The sequence below is a fragment of the Amblyomma mixtum genome, chromosome 3, assembly GCF_055824585.1.
Source record: "Amblyomma mixtum isolate Tamu chromosome 3, ASM5582458v1, whole genome shotgun sequence".
In the NCBI taxonomy this organism is placed as follows: domain Eukaryota; kingdom Metazoa; phylum Arthropoda; class Arachnida; order Ixodida; family Ixodidae; genus Amblyomma; species Amblyomma mixtum.
The window spans coordinates 143,388,727-143,400,001 of NC_143014.1; the positions used below are offsets into that span (position 1 = coordinate 143,388,727).

Sequence of the window (11,275 nt, forward strand, 5' to 3'; positions counted from 1 at the left end):
CAATATAATCACTGCTTCATCGTTTTAATTCACTACAGTGCTCAAACCAACTTTCCTCAAGAGTCGAAATGAAAACAAATGTAAAAACAGCGATTATATTTCAGTTTTTTTATACCTCACAACACTTTGATGTCACAGTCATCGTACGAAACCGAAACAGCATAAGCGGTTGTAGGAGAATACCACGTGGTAATGCGTGTATCATGTCTTACGCATCATTACAAACAAGAAAACACGCACCCAAAAGTTAGGTGTCAATATTCCTTTAAAGATCCCCAGGGGATCGAAATTATTCTGGAGCCCTCCACTATGGCACCGCTTTCTCTCTTTCTTATTTCAACCACATCTTCTTCCCTTCTCTTACGGCGCGGTTCGGGAACTCTATGGGTTCGGGCAGCTCGAGTGCAGACCGAGATGTGAGGCAATTACTGCGCCATTTCCTTCCTTCAAAAACCAATTTTCAATTTTCCATACCACGTGATATAAGTATGTCTTCTCCACGCACTTGCATCTTACATTTCGAGTCGAACAACTCCGGGTCTGTGGCGCGCGTAGCCTATATTCGTCTGAATTTTACGAAGTGAGATCTCTTCGACTTTACCCAACGTTTTGTCCCTGCGAGACAGCCTGATGTGCTGTAGTATGTCTGTGAAGGTCAGCAGTGGGGTAGGATACAACATCCCTGTAGGGCGCCCGGGGTAGAAATGCTCGGGCTGAGGCGTGTGCTCTCTCGTTCGCCTGGTATATACCTGTACTAAATGTCTGCGTAGTGGTTTGTAGCCTCTGTCATGGCTCTTAAATACTAGCCGCTAGCGGGGTTATCCTGCCTCTGATGTAGTTACGATACGCGTTCTGCGAATCTTGTGATGCGGGGTGCGTACCCACGAAACACAAAACGTCTTACGAACGTCTCGGAACAGCTTCAAATGACTACAAACGTCTTGCGCTGTGTTCAAACGTCTCATAGATGTCGACAAGAAGAAGTTTCCTCTGCGACGTCTCTTAAACATCTGCAGTCAGACGTTTGCTGTGAAACTTCTGTGAAACATCTGTATAGTCAGATGTTTTCTAGACTTGATTCTAACACGTGGAACTTGAGACCACGTCAAGGAGATGCGCCAGCAATCAGCAGAGAGTTGCCACCGTGGATTAAACATGCTGTAAAATCACGGCACATAAATTAGATGGCTCTCCTGCTTGACGTTTCGAAGAGCAGGCGCGCCGGTGCAAAGACCGCTCTTTGTATTCGAACACAGAAAGCGCGTTTTCTCCTACGGAGCCCGAATCACGTTCCACATCGAGTGCAGCTAACCCGCCACTCGTAAGACTGGATTTAGGTAACATATAATGGCCCTGAAAGCCGACGGTAGTTACGCGAGTGAAAAAATTTGCTGCATGTTGCGAACGCCTCTGTTACGCCTCGGCTAGCTGGCGGCAGCATGCGGATTGACAGGCGCAGCGCACGCTGCCTTCGCCGCCTTCCCGCCGCCTTCGCCGAGCTCGCTCGCGCGGTTTATCGCGCAGATCACCCGCACGCTATCTTTTCGTGGCGGCGTATCTTGGAGGCAATCTTTCTTGAGTCACGCCGCAGCTTGCTGCTTAGTGTCGCTCCGCACGGTGGCGATGCAGGATAGTTTGCCAAAGTGGTTTTAACCGTTTAAAGCAGAAAAAAATGGAAGCTTCAAGTGCTTAGTTTTACATGAAAGTATTAGATTCAATTTGTTTTTTGGTTCTTTGATGATATGTTTATTTTTACGTTTAGAAATTTAGTACTTCATTTGGTCATTTGGCGTTGCAGAGGCTAGCGATAGCTACGCGCGCGAAGCGGATGCTGCGCACGTTGTAGTACGTTTCGCTGCGCACTTTTTTCCGCGCTGGTTGGCACGCCGCTGCAGTTTGCATTTTCCCCTTTTTCTGCGGTATCGTTTACTACCAGTGTGGCACTGAGATGTGAGCCTGGTTTTCCGTGAAAGTAAGTAACCTTCCATTTCTCTTCTGTGGTGAAAGCGTCGGCTTTGCCGGCTAAGCCACTAACGCGCCTGATTTAACCTTTGGTTTACAAAACACAAAACAGTATCAGCCAGTGTTTTACGTACCAAAGTGCAGCGTTGAATATATTAAAACAGGGCATTTGCATGTATTTGAGCTTTTGTTAAGTGGATACAGCTAGGCTGCTCTCGCATGCGAGTTGCTTTCTTTACCAAGGCGATGACAAGGTGAACGTGACAAAGCTTCAAACCAACCAGCTTTGTTTAAGCGTACGTTGGTAAGGCGCGAATTTTTTCCTACACGGTTTTATTCTTGCCAAGGACTCTCATCTGGCCACCTGTGTGCTCCAATTCTCCTTGCTGTGATTGCCGTCAGTGAAACTCGCGTTAAAAAGGCGTTGGTTATCTTAACTGCGTCAAGCTTTTATTTCATTGCGATTGAGAGCCCCGGCACAAAGGTAGTTTACTCAGTGGTGCTGCTCTGTATGTGTGCAGGCTGTTTGACAGTGCAGTGAAGTACTACGGCTCTTTGCAGGCATGGCAGCTTTTATTTTTTGGAAAACCATTGCACCGTGCACAGCTGGCGTTGTCCCTACTTCACTGTGTACATTTCGTTTTGGGTACAGGCTGTTCAACAGTGGTTTTCAGGGGACCTCCTTGCCTGCTCAACTTCTCAAGTTTTGGTAAGCACACTTTGCAGCTGACACCCTTTCTTTCACTTCATGATTTCTTGTATAGGTCTAGGCTCTTTGCTAATGTTCATTCCACAAGCCCCATTATTTGTTTGTCCTTTAGAACTCCGACTGTTGGCCGGAGGAGCAAGGACCTGGTCTAGTTTCACGCAAATTAATAGCAGCACCTTGTACTTGGTTGTTCAGACGACTTGGCCTGGAGATTGTTTCAGTTCTGAGGTGGGAACCTGGACTAATGCTTCTTGTGCAGTGGTGTAAGTAATCTCTTGCCCACTGTTTGAGCTTCATCGTACAGATTAGAAAGGGCTTCTTTGGCAATGCAGTGTTAGGAACCTTATGCACATGCACTTTTATTTGTCTTATCTTTCAGATGTGCCCTGTGTGGCTGTCAAGTTAAGGTCCAAGATTTAACACATCTCTGGTGTATACTGAAGTGATGCAGGCATTACCAGGACAGCAGCATCTCTGCTATGTTTTCATGCGACGGTGCAAGATGTCAAACATCAACCACTTTTGATTCAGCCACATCTTGCAGGTAAGAGAAAGCCTGTTTGCAAGATGCAGCTTATGAGGTTCTATGAGTACAGTGTGCATCACAGTAAGGCAGTACACTTGCTATTGACTGCTTGGCTTTCAGTGTCCATGCACACTGTTTGAATTTTGCTTCTGTTAAAGGCCTCCACAGTGATTGACTTCTTGAGTTTATGGTGAGCCGTAGCACTCTGCTGAAATGCCGCTTGCAATGACATCATATGCATATATGTTTTTGGTTAGCTTATTTTATTGCCTGTGCTGTCACTCCTTGCCATTTCCTGGTGTTACTTGCTTCCGACTCCTCATTGGCCATTCTACATGCACCTGACTGACTGTACTTTTGGTTACTCTAATATTAATTTTTCACCTCTGCAGGCTGCTGAACAGAGCTGGATTTGACTTCCCCTTGTTACCGTCTAGTTGGTATCCTCCTTGCAAGAAAAGCGATGTTTGGAACACCTAGCCAGCTCTTCATTGCCATCCACATCACAGCAACTTGATCATCAACGCATCAGTTGTGAACAAGGCCTGGGGCCAAATGAATTTTTGATTTAACAATTGGTTGCTGCTCGACACTTTCCCGCCATCCAAGTGCTTACCATTGTAATGTCAGCCAAACCAGTGAAGCTACATTCTCCATGGCTTCTAACATTAATTTCCTGGTCTTTCTTTCTTTTATTGTGTGGTTGTATGCACTGGATTCAATAAAGAGTAACGCAGTGACTGAAAAGTGTGCTAGCACATGCATTTATGGCTCATTACTACAGCCATACATCTCTTGTAACGTGGGCTTATTGTTCGGGTCATTGCAAATCAGCTTTGAGTTCATTTTTGAGTGTATACCAGAAAAATGAACTGTAACATTTTTAAAGATTTAGAGGGTTTAAAGGCAGCACTAAAAATCAGTCTTGAAATGCGTAAGATATTACAGGCACCCATTTCGGAAAAAAAAAGGAACGTCTAAAAAAATTCTAGAAAAGATCTACCTCAGAAGTTTTCTAGCCGTATACAAGCGTAGCGTTAGCAGAGCTAATAGAGGGCTAGTAAACGTCTAAGTCTAAAACACTGCTTAGATGAAACTTCTTCTAGATGTCAAGCTTTTTTTTCCGAGACTTTTTTTAGACGTCTATTAGCGCTTTTTGTGTTTCGTGGGTAGCCGCTAAGGCTATATCGCCACTTCCTCCGCTGCTGACTTCGAGGGTGTATTCCCTGTCTAGGCTAGGATTTGATCTTTTCCTGTATTCTATGTTGCCCAGCTGCAGGTCTCGTTTAGTGCAGATATAGCGCTCGACGAGTTCGTCAGCCAGCTCTTTGTCCGTGCCTTCGTAGTCGTGGGCCCTCAATAGATTTCTGCGGTGTTCTCCCTTAGCTTTGGGCGGGTCGATAAGGAACCTGAGTAGGTTCTATTCAGCCTTGCCGTCCAGTCTGCCTTTAATTAAGCGATTCTCATCTGACTAGCCAGTTGGTCTTGGCAATTTCCCAGGTCCCAGGCGTACTTTTCTGTCGTGAGTTCTGCGATTCCGAGTCTGAGTTTACGGTTTGTCTTTTCCATCTTTTAATCATTTCAATGTTGAAGAACATCGTTGTGCAGCTGGAGGCACTTTCAGTGAACGCGAGGCCTGTTAGCTCGAGTGCGGGGCTCAACACAGGACAAGTGATGAATCTGCAGTGTAGTGCTACCACTGCCGCGCCAGCAGCGTCGGGGCCATTCGTCCGCCGTTCTCCACGACCTGTTCAAGTTACATGTTGCATACGCAAACCATCACATCCCAGCAAACCAAAAAACTCTCAGAGACGTTTAGCTAGACGTCTCTGAGAGTTTTTTGGTTTGCTGGGATGTGCTTCGAGTAAACCAGAACGTCTAAGCGAGTTCGACAAGACCACAATCTTTAAATGGCCCCAGGTTTGCACTAAGCGTAATAAATGTGAAAGTATGATACTAGATATTTAATCACCCGGATCGTCAATCTTCAAATTAGCTTATATAGCACCAAAAAACGGCCCTCCTTAGAATTCTCTTGCATCCATTGCTTACACTGGAGGAAGCCAGAAAGCTCGCTGCTAAGCCATATCCCGCTACGGCACAAATAATGCGCCGCCGTAACGGTAAGTAATATTTATATCAATTTTTATAATTACGAAAATGCCATCATCGTTGTTGCAGCAACGCAAGCGAAACAGCACCGCCAGGAAGAGCGCTAGCCGCGGCTAGGATATAGTGCCTAGTATATTCTAGGCACTATAGCTAGGAGCGCGCGTCACACAGCGGTGCCGGTGTCACGTGCTCCTTTCGCGGCACCCGACTGGGAGCGGCCAGTGGGCAGAGCGCCCGTGACATTCTGGACCTTGGAGCCATGAGCTGGACGATGTGTGACGCGCGCTCCTAGCCGTGGCTAGACACTGGCTAGCGCTCTTTCCAGTGGCGCGAATTCGGTTTCCGCCGTGTTCGGCACAGCTACTGCTTGCGCTGCAGCGGCGACGAGAGTATAGACTTTTTAAAATTATGGAAACTGAAATGCATATATTATTTACGGTGGGCTTCAAGCCTATCAGTTAAAAAAGGCCGAACAGTACTAGTTAAAATGTTCAATATTAATTAGCCAGTCCGGTAGTTAGCACGCTCAAGTTCAGTTTATTCATTAACGTACACATTAACAGTCAAAACAATAAAATGAGTACAGAAGGAGGTCCCACACTATACATGACCGTCGGGGAGACATCTAGAGCAAAGCTAAAGCAAAGCCAGCAGGGCAAAATCACAAACAATGGGGAGCAGTGTGTCAAGTAATCAGTAAAAAAAATACAACGGTAACAACTATATTTGTCAATAAAAAGAAAACAAAGTATTACAGTGTCAACTAGGGTGCATAATACAGACAATAAAACTTTTAACATGGATTATTACTTTTTAAGCATGTTAACTACGCAGCAAGTTGATAAACTAGTAGATTAAATACACAACAATATGCTTTAATGCGATGATGGAATGAGTGAACAGTAAACGACGCTTTAATTTCACATAGTAAAGTATTTCAATAGGAAGTGCCAGCAAACATATGGTGGTAAATTTTCCATAATTAGTCCTCACTTTGGCTGTAGTTGTATCACGTCTTAGCTTTAATCTGATGCACTACACTGCTGACAGTGCTATGCAAAAAAAAAATCTCTTCCAGCGCGAAAAGCGTATTTTTAAAATTGCTGAGAGCATAGGCGCCTACTGCAGGTGGGGCTAAGGCCTTATGCCCCGAAATCCCCTCCCCCCTTCCCGGAGACTGAGTGATGGGGTCAGGGGCAGCATAACTTCTCCATGGGCCATAGAGCTCGCCCGCAAAATAAATCTCAGTGACATCGCGCACGACTTTATGCAGAGGTCTACTGTGCGAAGAAACACATTCTAGATTGTGCGGTAGCCTTTGTAAAATGTAAAGGACAATGAAGTTCATTATAGTAAGATACGCCAGCTTTCTTCAAGCTGCCACCATCCATGAGCTCAAACTAGTCCCTTCCATAAAATCGGCCCTCAATTCCCTGTATATTTTTGAGATCAATAGCAAGCAAAATAATAGTAAATATATTTGCGCATCTTGTTAATTTTTTGCACGAAAACAATTTCACCTCTCTAACAGAGCATGGCTTGCGGAAGTTTTTCTCCTGTGACATTGAACTACTTTCCTTCACTTACGACTTGCACTACTATTTGAACTACGCGCTTTCATCTGACTGCATATTTCTTGACTTTGCTAAAGCATTCGATCAAATTTATAACTCATTGCTATTACATAAAGTAAGTGTGCTGAACATTGACCCTGCAGTGCTTAAGTGGATCTGTGGAAATTTCCTTCTTCTCGTGTTGAATTTGTCAGCATTAATGATGCTGATTCCTATACTGTACCACTTTTTTCTGGGGTTCCTCAAGGATCAGTACCTGGCCCCTCACCTTTTTTTGTTATCTTCTTATATTGAATTGCCGTTCCCCTCTGCAATGTATTCTGTATCCTGAGAGTAAAATAATTAAATAAATATCATGCTGATTCCTATACTGTACCACTTTTTTCTGGGGTTCCTCAAGGATCAGTACCTGGCCCCTTACCTTTTTTTGTTATCTTCTTATATTGCTGATAATTGCCGTTCCCCTCTGCAATGTATTCTGTATCCTGAGAGTAAAATAATTAAATAAATATCATGCTGATTCCTATACTGTACCACTTTTTTCTGGGGTTCCTCAAGGATCAGTACCTGGCTCCTTACCTTTTTTTGTTATCTTCTTATATTGCTGATAATTGCCGTTCCCCTCTGCAATGTATTCTGTATCCTGAGAGTAAAATAAATAAATAAATATCTCTCGCCAAGGAACATGCCCGGAAGGGGAGAGGGGATGAAATATATAGAGAGGGTGCTAACTGCCCCCTCTCACGAAGCAGCTCCAGTAATTGATAGGGCCCACTATCTCCATGGCTCCATGGCCCACTATCGACTGCAGCTGCTCCATGTTGCTATCCGGCCCTCCTCTATGCGTGCCGCCGCGATGGCTCAGTGGTTATGGTGCTCGGCTACTGACTCGAAAAACGCAGGTTCGATCCTAGTCGCGGCGGTCGCATTTCGGTGGAGGCAAAATGCTAGAGGCCCGTGTGCTGTACGATGTCAGAGCACGTTATAGAACCATTCACACATGGTTGAAATTATCCGGAGCCCTCCACTGCGGCGTCCCTCATAGCCTGAGTTTCTTTTGGACGTAAAACGACAAAAACTGACACTCTCCTCTGTGCGCAGATGAAGTTATTTTATAGCGACTTTTCATTTCTTCAATGAATTTAACAGGAGTGCTAGGATGGCATCAGTACTTTTGTAGCATTTCTTCGAGGTTTGCCACGAGAAGAATCGTATTTATGGCTGAATTAGGTTTTCATGCCGAACAATACCATAGCTAAATACGAAACCTTACCTTCAGAGCATTCCTGCTCCTCTCGACGGTGGATGAAGCGCAGCGCTGCCGGCTCTTGCTCTAGGTAATATTGAGAAGCTCTATCCTCCATATGTTGAATAAAGTGCAGTGCCGCCTTCTTTCTCCCTCGGTAATATTGAGAAACTCCAATGTGGATGAACAATCTTAGCACCAACTTTAATATAGCCGAATACGACTCGAGAACGCAGCAGCGAATGCCCCTCGAAGAGGCCCTCCAGCCAATGGCGTCAACCATTCCTGAAGAAGTCAAGGTTAATCCCCTAGGGTGAAATCACAGGTGATTGGCAGGTTCCTCCGTGTAATACGGTTAACCGCGACCTCGTGACATTCGGTCGACGCCATTGGCTGGAGAGCTTCCTTTAAGGGGCATTTGCTCCTGCATTCTGAAGTAATATTGAAAAACTACGCTAATCGCGAGCATGTCCCTAGAAGACGGTGCTGGTGCGAGTACGCCGCCAGTGCCATTTACTAAGAAAATCTTTTTTGTCTATGCTGCTTGCTTTGCGTCGCAGCTTCTGATTTTTTTTCTTGTGCTACGCTTACTACGCGTTCACTGTAATCAAATAAAAAAAGTGGCCAAAATAATGTTCTTTCGTATATACCGCAGATAACCACCGTTCAAACCGAAACCGAAACAAAAACTATAAATGGCAAATTAGTTCAATTCGTTTTCGAGGAAAGGAAATGGCGCAGTATCTGTCTCACAAATCTCCGTGAACACCTGGACCGCACCGTAAGGGAAGGGAGAAAGGTGGTAGTGAAATGAGAAAGACGTGCCGTAGTGGAGGTTAGAGCTGTGCACGGGCCGAAAATTTTAGCCCGCGCCCGGCCCGAGCCCTGCACTACTGACGGAGGCCCGGCACGGCCCGACACTGAAGAAACCTAAGCCCGCCCGGGCCCGGCCCGAGTTAAGGCCCGGCCCTGGCCCGTTCCAACCTGCAAAACTGAAATTGAAGTGACGATGAAACAGAAAGATATAATTTCACTCTGGTGACTCTCGGAGGCACTCGAATGGTCACGGAGGGGGCGACCCCAATGAGTCGCCAGCGACATGTTTGATGCCCGATTTCGCTGCCCTCCGTGACGAATCGAGTCGCGCGACCTCCGTGCATTCACGTGACGGCAACCAAACTATGCGCTGACGCAGGTAACCATGGCGACCAAGGAGATAATGGTCACAACACGTCGTTGTTGCCACACGAGCGAGAATCCTGTTGTCCCGTACGTGTGATAATGACCCCCCTCCCACCCGGTCCCCGTCAACGCGTGGCGGAGGGTACTTTTGCCAGTGCCTTCGGTTCGACACACCTCACCTTCCTTTGTGCAGTGTCATTCGGGCTCGTGAGACCACTCATGTGGAGATTAGTTTCGAACCTTGCAATAGTAGGGCGGCTGGAGCCACGCAGGAGCAATCGCGATCGCGAAGCCCGGCCGGCCCGTCCGAGACATGTAAATATACCGCGTGGCCCGAGCCCGGCCCGGGCCCGCGGGCCGGGCCGGGTACGGGCTTTCGGGCCGGCCCGAGCCCGTGCACAGCTCTAGTGGAGGTCTCCGGAATAATTTCGACCACGTGGAGATCTTTAACGGGCACTGACATTAGTGATATCACACGGCACACATGCGCCTTTTGCGTTTCGTCTCCATCAAAACGCGGCCGCCGCGGTCAGGTTCGAACCCGGGTACTCGGGCACGATAGGCGAGCGCCTTAACCACTGAGCCGTCGCGGCAGGTACAAGAACTATTTAATTATGAATTAATCATCAGGGTGCCAGCTAATGCTGTCTTGCAAGCTTTTCTAAGTTCTAAATTGTGACTGCTGGTAAGTGAAAACCTGAAAACCACTGATCTCCACTAGGTGGTGAAAACTGATGAGCTCTACTAGGATGAGATCAGTGATAAAACTTAAAATTGCACACGTCCACACGTTGTCCACGCCTTACATGACGTAACTTAAAAGTCTGTTGAAAATATTGCTTTTTCTGATTGAGTTTCAAAGGTGATGGGTGGTAATATAGACATTTCGCCACATTTGGTGTACTCCGTTGGCTTTTATTAGCCACAGCGCACCGGCACATCTGGAAACCCTGGTGACGAAGCGCGCCCAAGGTCTATTGAAATAGGTCGCGAAGCCGGAGCCCGAATGCGGTACAGAACCAAGTGCTAGCGACATCAAATTATGGGTGGAACTAAAGCGCCAAAATGAAATGAGTGGACAAACAACTAGAAGAGGAAAATAATTAGGACATATTTTGTGTTTCAAAAGCATTCAAAAACAATTGCAGTGATTCCTTTTTAAAATATTTTAGTTGTGTGCATTTTGTTAGAAAGTGTAGCGCTTGCTTAGTAAAAATTTATGACAGCGTTCGCTTAGAGTAGCGGCAATGGCAGCGGAACGATGCCAAGGTTGACGGTGCTCTGATGTAATACCCTGGTCATATCTTTTGACCATTCTGCTTGCTTTTGTTTGAAACTCGATTCTGCTAGCCCTACTTTTTCCTCGTTGCTTGTTGCTCGAGTTCTTGGTGTGCATCGTTCGTGTACAGTTTCCGCTTTTGCCTTTTGCCAGCGCTTCTGTTTAGTTTCGTACCGTTGGGTGCGGTTCTGTCGCTTTTGCCCCCAAAGGGCATCGTCTGTGGCCATGGCGCCCCCGTACGCAAAAAAGAGGTGTGCGGTTGCACGATGTGCGAGCGATAACCTGTCTGACGGCGTCACATTTCATCGCTTCAGCGCGACACCTGCGACATTCAGCGCGACACCTGAGGTGAGGACGAAGGAAAAAGGCACAACGAGAACTGACTACCTAAAAATAGCGTTGGTGGTCGGCACTCGTGTCTTCTTTCTTCGTTCTCGTGTCGGGTGTCGCGCTGAAGCGTCGCGGCGTTCAGCAGTTTATTTTTCCCGCCAAGCAGCACCTGACGCTGACGTCACATATATGACGTCACTAAAACACGTGACTTCGACGTCGCGTTTTTGTTTTAATTATGACGTCAGTTTTTAGTTGTCCACGCATTTCGAAGACGGCGCTGGCTGCGCACCACAAGCCGCCATGTTTTGAACGTATGGGCTTCTATGGAGCCTACGCTACCATAGTACATCTA

The 11,275-nt window shown here is 46.4% G+C and overlaps 1 long non-coding RNA gene across 3 annotated transcripts; it reads left to right on the top strand.

The window, feature by feature from the left end:
- The first annotated feature begins 1,671 nt into the window (after window positions 1–1,671).
- LOC149352212 (uncharacterized) lies at window positions 1,672–3,952 on the top strand. Of its 3 annotated transcripts, none has more exons than XR_016290709.1 (4): window positions 1,672–1,972; window positions 2,524–2,934; window positions 3,051–3,215; window positions 3,590–3,952. It is a non-coding gene; the product is annotated as an uncharacterized LOC149352212 (long non-coding RNA). The 3 variants fall into 3 exon arrangements; XR_016290708.1 differs by having other exon boundaries at window positions 1,718–2,671; window positions 2,784–2,934; XR_016290707.1 differs by having other exon boundaries at window positions 1,738–2,934.
- Window positions 3,953–11,275: the final 7,323 nt, after the last annotated feature.